The sequence below is a fragment of the Meriones unguiculatus genome, chromosome 2, assembly GCF_030254825.1.
Source record: "Meriones unguiculatus strain TT.TT164.6M chromosome 2, Bangor_MerUng_6.1, whole genome shotgun sequence".
In the NCBI taxonomy this organism is placed as follows: domain Eukaryota; kingdom Metazoa; phylum Chordata; class Mammalia; order Rodentia; family Muridae; genus Meriones; species Meriones unguiculatus.
Genome location: NC_083350.1, coordinates 47,286,170 through 47,302,789, shown reverse-complemented (window position 1 = coordinate 47,302,789; position 16,620 = coordinate 47,286,170).

The following is a 16,620-nucleotide window of genomic DNA, read 5'->3' as shown; positions in this document are numbered from 1 at the left end:
AAATGAATGGATTGCTACTTTGTCTGTTTTTATTTGAACAATGACTGTACATGTCCAATATGTTTACTTGTCTAATTGTATGCTTTGTTACATTTGATTTATAGAAATGGTTTGGCTTGCTAATGCCGTAGTAATTTCATGTTTGTTCATTGACTTTGTTCAGCACATAGCAAAACTTCCCACCGGAAGGAAGGATCCTCAATATACTAAAATACAGCAGTCCAGTAGGCTTTTTTTTTTTTCTTGTCTAGGACACATTGAGCTGACTCACATTTTCAACATAATGAAAAAAGCCGTGATTCAAGGAGATAACTTTCAATCAATATATATTATCAAAGAAATTATGCCAGGAATTGTTCATATGAGTGAAACAATTGTGTTATAAACACAGTTGTTCTAATTAAGGACTCAATCCAGCCAAGAGTGAATATTAATAAAATCTTTGTGTATGAGGTTAATTAATAACTATAAGGAAAAAAAGAGTAGACTATCTTCTGACCTTACATGGTGCCTGAGAGGGTCATTTCTGTTCAGTTGAGATGAGCGTCCTAAGATGAAACTATGAAACATATGAAATGTGTCAAAATACTTCAAAATGCTTAAAATTTTAACTAATGGCATCAGTTAAAGCAAATATCACTAAATGTCTGCTTTTTACCCACCATTGTTTGTTCTCTACTCTTTTGCCCTAATAAATTTGTGACCATTTATGAAGCTGGAGATGAAGGGAATAATCCAGAAAACAGAAACTAGGTAAGTCATTTTTTAACTAACATTCCATTAGGTTGATTTCATAAAATCTCTGGTGACCAGTGTCTTTCTCACTGAGAAGGATGTTTTCTGAAATGCACTTGGGGATGTTTGGCATTACCAAATGTGCGTGTGCATGGACATACATATGCACACAGTTTCTGGGAGGATACAAACATTGTTTTTACCTTGCACTGGCATTTTTGGTAGAATCTTTAACAAGCTGTGGTGCCTATATTTATCCTTCCTCAAAGATGAATCAAGTTGTACTTATTTCATAATATAGTTGATATTTAAGATTGGAGATCTTTTCCTGGGTCAAGGGACACAGTGTGCTCTCTGTTCCCTGTATCTCCCGTTGATTACAGCCAAACATCTCCAAGGAACTGAATAAAGACACTGATGAAAATGAAAGAAAAGTAATGGCAGAAAACAGGAGGAGAAACAATTGCCTAGGGGTGCCTCACCTCATTCCTTGCTTCAGTACTTTCTTTTGATGTTGCCTTATGTTCTTTGACTATGGAAACCCCCAGGTGACTTTTGGTGGTGAATTGTGGGTAAGGGGCTTTCTATTATTTCTGTTTTCCTCTGGCTCTGGGTTAGCTAATGTTCCCACACTTTATCACTCCAAGTATCTACTCTCTCCAGTTCTGGTTTTTGTTGTTGTTTTGGGTTTTTGCTGTTGTTGTTTTTTTGTTTGTTTGTTTGTTTGTTTGTTTTTGGCTCCTTCCAGCATTTTAATTACGAATATGTTCTGTAATTTTCTTGCATATTTTGGATTTTTCTCTTCCTTTAAAAAAAAAATCATCATTTCATTCTTTTTGCATTTCAGTTTTGAAGGTTTCTATTGACCTATCTTCAGGTTCACTGATTTCCCTGTCAGATGTGTCAAAATGACTGACACAACCCTCTGTATATATGTGTCTGTATACTTATGTATGATGTCACATATATATGGCATGAAGTAGCAGGAAACCATCTAGAAGGAGCAGGATGACTAGCGGGTGAGAGGCAATAGTTGCTGTTTGTGGAAGTAAAACAACACAATATGCCCATCACAGCATGTTGCTATGGTGACAAATATTTTGGCTATTTGTCATCACTAAAAAGAAGGTACTACGAAGCTGCGATAAGTGAAACGATGAGTCACTGACACAAGCACAGACACTCGAAAGCCCAGAAAGAGATCACTACCTAACATCACATCTCAAAATCATAAAACTCATAGAGGAAACTTGGGGGCAAATCTCTTTGACTACCTATTTCTCAATGTACATTTAGATACTACGTCAAGATTACATATGCCAAAAATGTATGGATTTCACAACATCAAATCATTAATTATGTACCATAAGGAATTATCAAACAAAGCCAATGTACATTATTAATTTTTGCTTTGTGCCTTGTCTAATAACCATAATACATCATAAAACATCTTAATTACTCAATAATAAAAAATGATAACTAAGTCTCTTTTATGAAATGGAAAGATATTACATGACTTGCTAGCAAAAATCCAACACACCCCCTTAAATATCTAAAGGATTTCAGCAGACTTTCCTTCAAAGGAGATATGCAAATGACATATGAGCATGTGAACATATTTCCAACCTGTTGGTTATCAGGGAAGGATGGAAAACCACTGTGAAGCATCACTTCACATCAGCAGAGCATTCAGAGAAAAATAACAAGCGTTGGCGTGGATGCAGCAGAGCACCCTTGTGTCAGTGAAGGTGATGGAAGGGCAGAGACAATGTGTAAAATAGTTTGACATTTCCTTCAAGTCATTAGAATGCAATTACTATATGATTCAGTGATTCTACTCCTAGATATACACTCCAAATAAGTTTTTAAAATAGCTACTGAAATAAGTACATACGTGTACCTATTCTTAGCAGCAATGTTTGCTATAGCTAGAGGCTCAAAATAGTCCAAACGTCTTACAAGTGGATGAATTAACAAATGGTGATATGTAAAAATAATATAAGTACTCACCCATATAAAGAAATGGAATACAGCAATGCAGATGAACCACCAACACATTCTGCTAAATGAAAGTAGCCAGAAACAAAAAGGTGACAGCTTGATTAATTCTGTTTATACGAAACACCCAAAATATTTATAGATGTACAAACCAAATGCAAATCAATCTTCTACAATAAGGCAGAGAGGGCAAAAAGGAGCATCTTTTTAGTGGAAAAGGAGTTTTTCTTTGTGGAGATGGAGACATTTTAGAAGTAGATCTAAGTGGTACTGGCATGATATTTTGAATGTAGTGCGTTCTGCAAAGGAGTATACTTTAAGATGGTTTGGGCTTTAACAATTTCTTTATTCTTTTTTAAAAAAGGAATATAAACCTAAATGTAAAACCTAAAAAAAAGCACTTTAACAGAAAAATCTGTATTATTTTGTGTTATGGGAAAAATTATTATATATGGTATAAAACCTATGACCATAGAATACAAAGGAATTGAAAGGATGGATTTAGTCAAATATAAACGTTTTGTCTGTAAAAGATATCATTTAAAATATGGAGAAGTGTGTCACAGATTGTAAGGGAATATCTGTAAAGCATATATTTAACCAAAGACTTGAATGCAAGCTATAGAGAATATAATTCCTCACAATCCAACAAAAAGAAAAAAAATCACCAAATTAGAAAAGAAAGAGTTTGACATTTCAACAACAACAACAACAGAAAACATGGTTTTGTCCAGCATTGTTAGTCATTGTGGAAATTGAAAGAAATGCCATGAGTTACTCCTCTGTAATGATCGAATCTCTGAACTACACACTGACATGTTTTGACTGAAATCTGGAATGACTGAGAACCATACCACTGCTGGTGAAAATGTAAAATAGCATCAATCATCTAGAAAACAGTTCATTGGTTTCTTAGTACTAGATTATAGACAGATTACTACATGCTTCAGCAATTACCCTTCCGCAGATATAAAAAGCATGTTAGGCGAAAATACTCATGAAACCATTCATAATCTTTAAAACCAAAATCAACCAAAATTCCTTCATTTATGTCACCCAGTAATGAAAAATAAATTAGCTGGGCTTGAGAGACAGTTCAGTGGTTAAGAAGATATACTATTCCTTTCTTTTTACTTATTTATTTACTTGAGGTTATAATATAATTACATCATTTCCTACTTCCCTTTCGTCTCTCCAGATCACCCCACATGCTCCCTTTCGCTCTCTTTCAAATCTGTGGCTTCTTTTTCTTTATTTGTTATTCATTTTCTTACTTATTTTTCTATTGCTACAATAAAACACCATAAGCAAGGCTGCCTATAAAAGGCAATTGTTAATTTGGCTCTGGCTCTAGAGAATCTGACTCCATGACGGTGGAGAAAAGGAACAGCAAAGAGTTCACATTTTGATCCACAACTATGAGATGGAAAGCACTGGGAATCACCTGAGACATTTGACGACTCCAACCAACTGACATATTTCCTCCAAGAAGTCAACACCTTCCAATCTTTCTCAAGTAATTTTACCAACCAGGAAAGAAGTACTCAAATATAGGAGCCTATAGGACCATTCTCATTCAAGTACTACATATAGAATAGGTGTGCATGTGCATACTTACACAGAAACATACATATAATATATATCTACATATATGTCATATATATATATTTACATATACATATACATATATATATATATATATATATATATATACACATACATCGTTATCTGATATATGTGGATCTTGCAATGGAGTTGAGTTTGGTCCATAGGTTGGTAGGCTAAAATCACCTATAATTGTACCTCCCTAGGAAAGGGATAGAATTAGAGAATGAAAAACCCTTTTCTGACCTTAGAAGACATTGCACCCAAATGCAAACACTCATGCAGATATATATATATATAACAAGGGGTATTGACATTATGGAGTCCCTATAATGCTAACATCTAAAAGGCAGAAACTGAGCATCCAGGGTAAGCTGGCTAGCTACACTATTTGAATTCATGAGCTCCAGTTTCACTGAGAAATCTTTATGTTTATTTAAAAAACAAACATAAAGGGGAACCCTCCTCCATTGCTGGTGGGACTGTAACCTTGAACAACCACTTTGGAGATCAATCTGGTGCTTTCTCAGAAGATTAGGAATACTGCTGCCTCAAGATCCAGCTTTACCACTCCTAGGAATATACCCAAAAGATGCCCAACCATTCAATAAGGACTGTTGCTCAACTATATTCATAGTACCTTTATTGTAATAACTAGAATCCGGAAACAACCTAGATGTCCTTCAGGGGAGGAATTGATATATAAAGTGTGGTACATTTAGACAATGGAATACTTCTCAGCAATTAAAAACAAGGAAATCATGAAATTTGCAGGCAAATGGTGGGAACTAGAAAAGATCATTCTGAGCGAAGTAATCCTGAAGCAGAAAGAAACATATGATATATATTCACTTATAAGTGGATATTAGCCATATAATATAGGATGTTTATACTAAAATCTGTAGTCCTAAAGAAGCTAAACAACAAGGATACCCTAGGGAAGATGCTTAATCCTCATTCAGAAGGGCAAACAGGATGGATATCAGAAGCAGGGAAAGACAAGCAACGGGACAGGATGGCTTCTGAAAGACTCTACCCACCAGCGTATCGATACTGAGACTCAAAAACAAACTTTGGTCAGAGTGCTGGAATTCTTATGGAAGAAGAGGGAGATAGGAAGACCTGGAGGGGACAGGAACTCCACAAGGAGAACAACAGAGCCAAAATACCTGGGTCCACGGGACTGCAGAGACTGATACTCCAACGAAAGACCATGCATGGAGAGGACTAAAACCCCTGCTCAGATGTAGCCCATAGACTCGGTCTGCAAGTGGGTTCCTTAGTAAGGGAAGCAGGGGCTGTTATGGCATGAACTCAGTGTCAGGCTCTCTGATCACCTACTCCTGAGCAGTGCAGCCTTGCCAGGCCACAGAAAAAGATGATGCAGCCATTCTTGATGAGACCTGATAAGGCAGGGCCAGATAGAAGGGGACAAAGGAAGGGGCATAGACGGAAAAGAGGGTGGGTGGATGGGAGTGGAAGGAGATGAGGGAGAAGGCTAGAGTGGGGATTCAAAGTGAATAAATAGTAATAAATAAATATATAAATAAAATTAAAGTTTAAAAATAAAAAACAAAAGTTAATAAAATAATTATTGATTTTGATAGTTTGTGCTTATAATTTAGCACTTTGGATACTGGGTAAGGAAAATCACAAAATGAAGGAAAACCTGAGCTGCAAGTGTGATCTTATCTCAAAAGTATTTAAGTTAAACATAAAACTATATGGTAAAAGATATGTAACATCCACTTCTTTTAAAACCATTTGTAAGAAGGAGTTGTTTCTTCGATAAGCCTCTGGTTTTCCTGTTCAGGAAAAGGAAGCAAATAAATAAAACATCTTTAACAGAAAGTTCATGGATTTCATCACTGCATATTTTATCGATGATAGGGATATTGGAATGGGTTGCATTTCTTCATGACAGTTTAGCTGAGAGGAACAATTTTCTTGAAACATAAACTACTGAAGTTTCCCAAAGAAGAAACTTGGTATAGCCCGAACAACCTGAAATCAAACTGGAGTGTGCTCTGTGTGTTTACCTGTGTGCATGCATGTGTACACATACGTGTGGGTATGTATGAATGGTGTGGTGAAGGCACGGTGCATGTTAAGTGTCTTCCTCCAAGATTCTCCACTTTATGTATTGAGGCAAGATTTCTCAGTGAAACTGGAGCTCATGAATTCAAATAGTGTAGCTAGCCAGCTTACCCTGGATGCTCAGTTTCTGCCTTTTAGATGTTAGCATTATAGGGACTCCATAATGTCAATACCCCTTGTTTTTTATATGGGTACTTGGGATCAAAATTATGTTTGCCATATTTCTGTGGCAAGTGCTTTATCCTCTGAGCTACCTCCTCAAGCCCCTGAGACCAGTTTCTAAAAGTGAATTTTATTTATTTATTTAATTACACTTTATTCACTTTGTATCCCCCTATAAGTCCCTCCCTCTCCCCTCCCAAACCTACCCTCCCTCCCACTTCTTCACACATGCCTCTTCCCAAGTCCACTGATAGGGGAGGTCCTCCTCTCCTTCCTTCTGATTTTAGTCTATCAGATCACATTAGGAGTGGCGGCACTGTCATCTTCTGTTGCCTGGTAAGTCTGCTCCCCACTCAGGGAGAGGTGATCAAAGAGCAGGCCAATCAGATTATGTCAGAGGCAGTCCCTCTTCCCATTAGTATGTAACCCACTTGGACACTAAACTGCCCTGGGCTACATCTGTGCAGGGGTTCTAGGTTATCTCCATGCCTGGTACTTGGTTGGAGTATGAATCTCTGGGAAGACCCCTGTAGACACACAGAATATATACTCACTTATATAGACATATAACATAGGATAAACCTACTAAAATCTATACATCTAAAGAAACTAATCAAGAGAGAGGACCTTGACTAAAATGCTCAATCCATCTCCTGAAAGGCAAAGAGGAAGGACATCAGAAGAAGAAGAAAACAGAAACAACCTAGGAACCTGCCACAGAGGGCCTCTGAAAGGCTCTGCCCTGCAGACTATCAAAGCACACGCTGAGACTTATGGCCAACTGTTGGGTAGAGTGCATGGAATCTTATGTAAGAAGTGGAGAATAGTAAGATCTGGAGAGGACAGGAACTCCACAAGGAGAGCAACAGAACTAAAAGTGAATTTTTGTTGTTGGCAGGGATAAGGAAGAAATGGAGGGTGGACTTAGTCCTGAGTCAAATTCTAAATCAATAAAAAGTGTTATCAAAAAAAAAAAAAAACCCTAATGACATAACACAAACAAACAGCAAAACAAAGAACTATACAGTTCTACAGGTCCAGATAACTTATCCCAATAAATTCTTTACTTTTCCCCAAGTTCTGTCAAAATTCTGAGGAAGAAGTAAAATTATTTCTACATAGTCATTTAGGCAACTCGGTTAAAAAACACCTAAGATGCTAGCATTATTTTTATACCCAAACAAAATAAACATATTGCAAGAAAACTCCAGACCAGTATTTTACAAACATGGTGGCTTTTAAAAATATTTTCATTATTATTTACATGCAGGTGTTTTCCAACTTGTAATGAAGTATCTTCACCAAAATAATAATAAATATAAAAACAATAAAAAGAAATTAACTATCGGTCTGGAGGAAGCCTGCTAGCTCCAGGACCACCATGGCCTTTGGGTCTCAAGAAACAGTTTACAGCTTGCCCAGCTATTCTAATGCCCACCTGAGACACAAGCATCAGAGGAACATCCAGGCCTGCAAGTCCCCAGGAACACTCAATCAGCAGAAGTTAGCAGCATGCTCTTCTCTGAGTTCCACCATCAGGTCCAAGGTTCTTCCTGCCTCCCAGAAGAGTCCTGTCAGCATCAAAACATCCAGCCAACACACACACACACACACACACACACACACACACACACACACACACAAACATCCAGCCAACACCAGGGACAACCAGATGGCTAAAGGCCAGGTTAAGTATACAATAAGAATACAGTCAACAAGATTTGTGGCAATATAGTATCATCAGAACTCAAGTATCTTACTAGAGTAAGACCTGGACACCCTGACACAGTTAAAGCAGAAGATGACCTTAAATCCAACCTTATAAAGATGATAGAGACCTTAAAAGAGGATATGAATAAGTCCCTTAAAGAAAAAAACGAAACTTCAATCAAACAGGTAACAAAAATGAGCAAATACCTTAATAAAATACAGGGAAATACAATTAAACAAATGAAGGAAATGAATGAAACTGTCCAAGACATGAAAATTGAAATAGAAGCAATGAAGAAAACACAAACTGAGGCAACCCTGGAGAAGGAAAACCTAAGAAGAGGACAGGAATTACAGATTCAAGCATCATCAACAAGGGCACTATGAAAAGACAAAACCTAGAATAAAAACAGAAGAAAGAAAGATTCTAGGTTCCACAGCCCAGAAAATATTTTCAACAAAATCATAGAAGAAAACTTCCCCAACCTGAAGAAAGAGAGGCCTATAAAATTGCAAGAAGCCTACAGAACACCAAATTGATTAGACCTGAAAAAAATATACTCCTGCCACATTATAATCAAAACAGTAAAAGTACAGAACAAAGAAAGAATACTAAAAGCTGCAAGGGAAAAAGGCCAACTCACATATATAAAGGCAGACCTATCAGGATTACACCTGACTTCTCAACAGAGACTTTAAATGCCAGAATGCCCTGGGAAGATATCTTACAGACACTAAGAGACCCCAGATGTCAGCCTTGACTACTTTACCCTGCAAAACTTTTAATCACTATAGATGGAGAAAAAAAGAATTCTATGACAGAAACAAATTTAAACCATATCTATCCACAAGTCTAGCCCTACAGAAGAATTACACCCAGGAAAACACAGGAAATAAATAATTTCATACCAGCCAAAACGAAAGAAGGGAAGCACATACACTCACACCACAATAACCAAGATAAAAATTAAAGCAATCCAGGTTCTGGCTATTACAAATAGAGCTGCTATAAACATGGTTGAGCAAGTGTCCTTTTTGTGTACTTGAACAAACTTTGGGTATATACCTAGCAATGGTATAGCTGGGTCTGGAGGAAGCACTATTCCTATTTGTCTTAGAAAGCGCCAGATAGCTTTCCAGAGTGGTTGTACCAGTTTACATTCCCACCAGCAGTGGAGGAGGGTTCCCCTTTCTCCACAACCTCTCCAGCATGTGTTATCGCTTGAGTTTTTCATCTTGGCCATTCTGATGGGTGTAAGGTGATATCTCAGGGTCGTTTTGATTTGCATTTCCCTGATGGCTAATGAGGATGAGCATTTCTTTAAGTGTTTTTCTGCCATTCGATATTCCTCTGTCGAGAATTCTCTGTTTAGCTCTGTTCCCCATTTTTTAACTGGATTACTTGGATTGCTGCTTTTCAGCTTCTTTAGTTCTTTGTATATACTGGATATTAGTCCTCTGTCAGATAAAGGGTTAGTGAAGATTCTTTCCCAATCTGTAGGAATACTACTCAGCAATCAAAAAGGAGGAAATCATGAAATTTGCAGGCAAATGGTGGGATCTAGAAAAGATCATTCTGAGTGAAATATCCCAGAAGGAGAAAGACAAACATGGTATATACTCACTTATATAGACCTATAAGATATGATAAACATAATGAAATCTATACACCTACAAAAGATAATCAATTGAGCGGACATGGGGTAAGATGATCAATCCTCATTTAGAAAGACAGATGGGATGTGCATTGAACGTATGACAGGAGTCTACTAAGCACATCTGAAAGACTCTAACTAGCAGTGTTTTCAAAGCAAAGACTCATGACCAAACCTTTGGCAGAGTACAGGGAATCATAAGAAAGAAGGGGAGTTAGTCTGATGGGGAAAGGACAGGAGCTCCACAAGGACCAAATATATCTGGGCACAGGGTCTTTTCTGAGACTGACATTCAACCAAGGACCATGTATGGATATAACCTAGAACCTCCACTCAGATGTAGCCTGTGGTAGCTCAGTAACGAATTGGTTTCCCAAAGTGAGGGGAACAAGGACTATTTCTAACAGGAACTCAATGACTGGCTCTTTGGTCTCCCCACCCCGGAAGGGAGGAGCAGTCCTGTTAGGCCACAGAGGAGGGCTTTGCAGCCAGTCCTGAAGATACCTGATAAAACAGGATCAGATGAATGGGGAGGAGGTCCCCCCTATCAGTGGACTTGGAAAGGGGCACGGTGGAGATGAGGGAGGGAGGGAGGGACTGGGAGGGAATGAGGGATCGGGACACGGCTGGGATACAGAGTTAATAAAATGTAACTGATAAAAAATAAAAAAAAATAAAAATAAAATAAAAGAAAAAAAATTAAAGCAATCAATGATCATTGGTCATTAATGTCTCTCAACATTAATGGACTCAATTTTCCAATAAAAAGACACAGGCTAACAGACTGGCTGTGAATAGGCTCCATCATTTTGTTGCGTACAAGAAGCACACCTTAGCAACAAAGATAGACATTACTTCAAAGTGAGGGCTAGAAAAGGGTTTTGAAGCAAACAGATCCAAGAAACAATTATGAGTAGCTATTCTAATATCTAATAAAATAAATTTTCAACCAAAAATAATCAAAAAAGATAGAGAAGGTCACTTCATATTCATCAAAGGAAAACACCAGCAAGTTGACATCTCACTTCTGAATATCTATGCCCCAAATGCAAGGGTACCCACATTAGTAAAAAAGAAACATTACTAAAGCTTAAATCCCACATTAATTTCCACGTTACTAGTGGGAGACTTCAACACTCTCACTAATGGGCAAGTGAATGAGATAATTACATAAGAGAAATAATGGAACTAACAGACATAGTAAATCAAATGGACCTAATTGATATCTACAGAACATTTCACCCAAACATAGAAGCATACACATTCTTCTCAGCACCTCACAGAACCTTCTTCAAAATTGACTGTACACTCGGTCACAAAGCAGGCTTCAAAAGATACAAGAAAACTGAAATAACCCTTTGTATCTTGTCAAACCACGATGGATTATGGCTAGATTGCAACAACAACAGAAACAACAGAAATACCTACAAACTAATGGAAACTCAATAACTCTCTTCTCGATGACCACCAGGTCAGGGAAGAAATAAAGAAAGAAATTAAAGACATTCTAGAATTTAAAAAAAAAAAAAGATGTAGCATACACAAACTTATGCAACACAATGAAAGCAGTGCAAAACATATTTAAAAGCTCTAGAACAGAGAGAAGCAATTGTACCCAAGAGAAATAGACAGCAGGAAATATTCAAACTCAGGGCTGAAATCACTAACTTAGAAATAAAGAGAATAATTCAAAGAATCAATTAAAAACAAGAGCTGGTTCTTTGAGCAAATCAAGAAGACAGACAGAATCCTAGACAAACTAACTAAAAGGCAAAGAGACAGTATCCAAATAAACAAAATCAGAAATTAAAAGGGGAGCATAACAACAGACACTGGGGAAATCTAAAGGATCATTAGGTCTTACTTCAAAAGCCTGTATCCCACAAATTGAGAAATCTAAAGGAAATGGATAATTTTCTTGATAGATTACACTTACCAAAGTTATAACAAGATCAGCTCAACAAGTTAAATGGTCCTTCAATGCCTAAGAAAATAGAAGCAGTCATCAAGAGTCTCCCAATCAAAACAAAGAAACAAACAAAAAATAAAACAAAAAACGAAACAAAACAGAAAAACACAAAACAAAACAAACAAAAACACCACCTACAGCCAGATGGTTTTAGCTCAGAATTGTACCAGACTTTCAAAGAAGGAATACCAATATTCCTCAAATTATTCCACAAAATAGAAACTAAAAGCACATCACCAATCTCATTTTATGAAGCTGCAGTCATGTTGAACCTAACCACACAGACTCAACCAAGAAAGAGGATTTCAGACCAAGTTCCCTTATGAACATTGATGCAAAAATACTCAATAAAATACTTGCAAAGAACACATCAAATACATCATCCACCAAGTATGACTTCCTGTAAAAACATGGACATGACAAGGCTGCCCACTCTCCATATGTCTTCAATATAGAACTTGATGGTCAAGCTAGAGCAATAAGACAATTAAAGGAGACCAAGGGGATACATATTGTAAAGGAAGAAGTCAAAGTATCACTATTCACAGATGATATAATAGGATACATAAGTGACCCCAAAAATTCTACCAGAGATCTTGTACAGCTCATAAATACTTTCAGCAAAGTGGCTGAAAGTTACAAAATTAACTAAAAAAAAAAATCAGTAGCCTTCCTGTATACAAAAAATAAACAGGCTGGAAAAGAAATTAGGGAAACAAAACCCTTCACAACAGCAACAAACAATATAAACTATCTTGCTGTTATTAACCTAGCAAGTCAAAGATCTATTTGACAAGAACTTCAAATCTCTGAAAAAAGAAATTGAAGAAGGTATCAGTAAATGGAAAAATCTCTCATGTTCATGGATCGGTAGGATTAACATAGTAAAAATGGCTATTTTACCAATAGCAATCTACAGATTTAATGTAGTCCAACACAATTCTTTCCAGACTTTGAAACAACAATCCTCAACTTTGTATGGAAAAAAGAAAAGAATAGCTAAAACTATAACATATAGCTAAAATGATAATAGCTAAAACTTTTATACTGTAAAATAAAAGAACTTTTGGAGGTATCTTCATCCCTGATTTCAAGCTGTCTTACAGAGCAACAGTAATAAAAAACTGCATGATACTAGCACAGAAACAGACTGGCAAATAAATAGAATCAAATCCAAGACTTAGAAGTAAATTGATACACCTATGGATACTTGATTTTGACAAAGAATCTAAAAACATAAAACTATCAAAAAATGATAGCATCGTCAATAAATGATGCTGGTTTAACTGGTTGTCTACATGTAGAAAAATGCAAATAGATCCATATTTATCACCCTGCACAAAACTCAAAACCAAGTGGACCAAAGACCTCAACATAAAACCTAAAACACTAAACCTATTAGAGAAGAAAGTGTGGATCAACCTTGAACTCCTTGGCACAGGAGACAACTTCCTGGACAGAGCACTAACAGGTCAGACTCTAAGGTCAGCAATTAATAAATGGGACTTCATGAAACTAAACAGCTTAAGTAAGGCAAAGGACACTGTACTAAAATGCTTCTGTAAAGCAAAGGACACTGCCAAAAGAATAAAATGTAAGTCAACAGATTGGGAAAAGATCTTCACCAACCCTATATTTGACAAAGGATCAATATCAAAAATATATAAAGAACTCAAGAAATTAATCACCAACAAACCAAACTCCACAATTAAAAATGGGATACAGAGCTAAGCAGACAATACTCAAAAGAGGAATCTCAAATGGTTGAGAAACACTTAAAGAAATGCTCAACATCCTTAGTTATCAGGGAAATGCAAATAAAAATGACACTGGGATTCCATTGTACACCCATCAGAATTGCAAAATTAAAAAAACTCAAGTGTAACAACACATGCTGGTAAGGATATAGAGAAAGGGGAACCCTCCCTCATTGCTGGAGGGTGTACAAACTTATACAAACACTTTGAAAGTCCATCTGGCACTTTCTCGGGAAAATGAAAATAGCTTTAAAATTCTTGGGCTTATACACAAAAGAAGCTCCACCATAGAAGGACATTTGCTCAGTTACGTTCATAGCAACTCTATTCATAATAGCCAGAAACTGGACATTACTCAGATGTCCCTCATCCAAAGAATGCATAAAAATACTGTGGAACATTTACATGATGAACTACTGCTCAGCTATTAAAAACAAAGAAATCCACTCATAAGTGAGTATATACCATGCGTGTCTTTTTGCTTCTGGGATACTTCACTGAGGATGATCTTTTCTAGTTCCCACCATTTGCCTGCAAATTTCATGATTTTCTTGTTTGTTTGTTTGTTTGTTTGTTTTAATTGCTGAGTAGTATTCCACTGTGTAAATGTAGCACAATATCTGTATCCATTCTTCAGCTGAGGAACATCTGGGTTGTTTCCAAGTTCTAGCTATTATGAATAAAGCTGCTATGAACATGGTTGAGCAAATATCCTTGTTGTATACTTTTGGATATATGCCTAGGAGTGGTATAGCTAGATCTTTAGGAAGCTCTACTCCTAATTGTCCAAGAAAGCACCATACTGAGTTCCAAAGGGGTTGTACAAGTTTACATTCCCACCAGCAGTGGAGGAGGGTTCCCCTTTCTCCACATCCTCTCTAGCAAGTGTTGTCACTTGAGTTTTTGATCTTAGCCATTCTGATGGGTATAGTCTCAGTGCTGTTTTGATTTGCATTTCCCTGATGACTAAGGATGTCGAGCATTTCTTTAAGTGTTTTTCTGCCATTTGATATTCCTCAATTGAGAATTCTCTGTTTATATCCCATTTTTTAATTGGATGACTTGATTTGTTGCTTTTTAACTTCTATAGAATAAACGTACTAAAATCTGTACTCCTAAAGAAGCTAACCAAGGAGGATGACCCTGAGTAAGACATTCAATCCTCATTCAGAAAGACAAATGGGATGGACATTGGAAGAAGGAGAAAACAGGAAACAGGAGAGGAGCCTACCACAGAGGGTCTCTGAAAGACTTGACCCAGCAGTGTATCAAAGCAGATGCTGAGACTCATACTAAAAGTTTGGGCAGAGTGCAGGGAATCTTATGGAAGAAGGGGGAGATAGTAACACCTGGAGGGGACAGGAGCACCACAAGGAGAGCAACAGAACCTAAAAATCTGGGCACAGGGACCTTTTCTGAGACTATCTCCAACCATGGACCATTCGTGATATAACCTAGAACCCCTGCACAGATGTAGCCAATGGCGGTTCAGTCTCCAAGTGGGTTCCCTAGTAAGGGGAAAAGGGACTGTCTCTGGCATGAACTCAGTGGCTGGCTCTTTGATCACCTCCCCCTGGGGGTGGAGGGCAGCCTTTCCAGGCCACAGAGGAAGACAATGCATCCAGTCCTGATGTGACCTAATAGCCTAGGGTCAGATTGAAGGGGAGGAGGACCTCCCTATCAGCAGACTTGGAGAGAGGAATGGGAGGAGATGAGGGAGGGAGGGTAGGATTGGGAGGGAATAAGGGATTGTCTACAGCTGGGAAACAAAGTGAATAAATTTTAATTAATATAAAAAATAAAAAATCAAAGAAATCATGAAATTTGTAAGGAAAGTAGATGGAAGTAGAAAAGATCATCTTGAGTGAGGTAACCCAGACCCAGAAGACACACATGATAGATATGTACTCACTTATAAGCAGATATTAGCCATGTTGTACAGGATAACCATTCTATAATTCACAGATCCAAGGAAGCTATGTAGCAAGGAGGACCCAAGCTCTTCTGTATTTCACAAGTTAGGAAATGATCTTACCGGTTTGCATGGGTTAAAAACAGAGCTAAATGTTAAAAGAGTTGTTTAGTTCTTTATTCCCTTTATGTTGGCTCTGGATTACGATTAATTGTAGCCTTGGGCTAATTTGTGGCCTAATATTCTTGTGTATAACTATAAATGTCCTAACAGATTTAACTAGAATAAGGAAGGATTTCTCTCTCCCTCTGTAAAGTGAGAGTTGTGTGAACTATGCAAATAAGCAGTCACATAAGAATACCATGTTTGTCTTCCTGGCTGCAGCTTTCCCTGCAGGGTAACTTCAGCTAATCTAGTAATTAGTGGTAGGAAGCTAAAAATCTGCAAGCTAATTTACACATAAGAAAACTATGTTTAAAATGACATTAACTCAATAGGTTTCCGTGTGAGACTTGGTCCACAGCTGTTCCATCCCCTTGGCTATGTTTCCTGTGGTGCTTTGAAATGGGAAAGGGCATTAGGGTCTGGCTCAGAACAAGAGGCACATCAAGGCTGAGGCAGTTGAGATAGAAATTGTTCTCTTTGGTGCAGCTGAAATCCTAATTTGCTATCCCACTGATTAGGGAGAGTATTAACAAAGGCTAAATAGTAATGACAATAATTCCTCTCAATTACTGAGTACTCACAGATTCTGGGTCATTGACATAGATGCTTATAAATATTATCATATCTTCTTTCCCTCCTCCTCTCCCTCCTCTCCTCTTCTCATCCTTCTCTTTCTGTTCTCTCTTCTCTTTTTTCATTTCTCCATTTCTTCTGTCCCTCAAGGAAAAAAAATATGTTCATTGTCATCCCCATTTCATGGGCAAGAAAACAGTGGTTCAAAAAGCTAAACAACCTCTTCTAAAAACCATACATTCAAACATGAGAGTATTCATCTTAACCCTTTAATTATAATGT